The sequence below is a fragment of the Orbicella franksi genome, chromosome 8 (genome assembly GCF_964199315.1).
Source record: "Orbicella franksi chromosome 8, jaOrbFran1.1, whole genome shotgun sequence".
In the NCBI taxonomy this organism is placed as follows: Eukaryota; Metazoa; Cnidaria; class Anthozoa; order Scleractinia; family Merulinidae; genus Orbicella; species Orbicella franksi.
In genome coordinates, this window is record NC_138152.1 from 23,555,944 (window position 1) to 23,557,396 (window position 1,453).

The window sequence follows — 1,453 nt, forward strand, 5'->3', positions numbered from 1 at the left end:
CAGTGTTTTCCGCAAGCTTTCTTCCATTTATATCGAATTGATAGCACTTTTTCTAAAACACTTTTATCCAAAATTCATACAATGAATGATAAATAACGTTTGCTCTTTTAATGAATAATCGTGTGTTGTGTTGTTTAATAAATAAAAGAGGGGAAAAAAACAGAACAATAATGTCATGATATGTGGAACATGGCGGTGACATAATGTGTTAGAGTAAAAATCCGCGTGTGAGAACGTACATTTTTTGACGTCTGGCAAAATAAGTTGTATTTTGGGGTACTTATTGGCAATTGAAGCTAAGTAGCTTCTTTTTAGGTTCTCGATTTCTACGAAGGAGATAGAGTGGTTGATTACCAGAAAAATGAATAAACCTGGGTTTGGTCAGCATTCATTCACAACTGTATTATGCGAAGCCTGACACAACTGATTTCAGAATGTATATTAGCCTGCGTAGCAGTCTTTTCCGTTTCCTTTCAAGCAAGCGGGAGTCGCGCGAGGGCACGGGGACAGAGGTAACAAAAAAATTAACTAACGTTGCTCTCGCCCCATGCGTTCGCGCGACTTCCCCTTAGCTCTCGCTTTCTCTCGCTTAGAGGAAACGGAAAAGACTGCTACGCAGGTTAGATGTATTTGTAGTGTTGCCTCTATAACGACAGTTCATAATTTAACTGCAACCCGCATATTAGAACCTGCTTGATCTGGCTTGGCTAAACAAGTTCATATATTTGTGGGTTCTAAAATAGAAAATGTCTGCCAGCAGGTTCTTAAACCACTAGGTTCTTACATGCGGGTTTTACTGTATCGGCTACAGTCAACTCTCGTTATAGCGGACACCCTCGTAGACTGCGAGCAGTCTCTTTCCTGGAAAATCCATAGGGAACAACACAAAACAGGTAAGCGTGCGAGCGTGACTGTGAGCGTGACGTGCGAGCGGCGATTAGTAGCGCGGGCGTCGCGCTTACAGTCACACTCGCACGCTTGATTGTTTTGCGTTCTTCCCCACGGATTTTCGAGGAAAAGAGAGACTGCTCGCAGTCTAAGACCCTCGGGATCGTCATATAGTGTCCGTAATAGCAAGACGACCTTTATTTTTGTTGTGAAGTGTGACAGTTCCTTTTAATTTGTTGTATTCATTTACTTTGACACATTCATACAATGTGGGTCTAAATAGTGTACGAAATAGCGAGAGCTAGATAATTGAACTTGTATTTGCAAAGATCTACCCTACTCTTTTCCATTAAGCTAATCATGAGCATATACTTTTCATTCGACGTTTTCTGTGAGCCAGATCACACAACATGACGAGTTGCTTGCACGGCGCGCGCGCGGTTTCTCTCACATTGAAGGGGGCTGCTCTCACCGGTTTGCACAACGACCTTCACCCCACTCCTCCCCCCCCCCCCCAAAAAAAAAATGGAATCACGTGGATTACAGGCATGCCTTTGCTAATGAC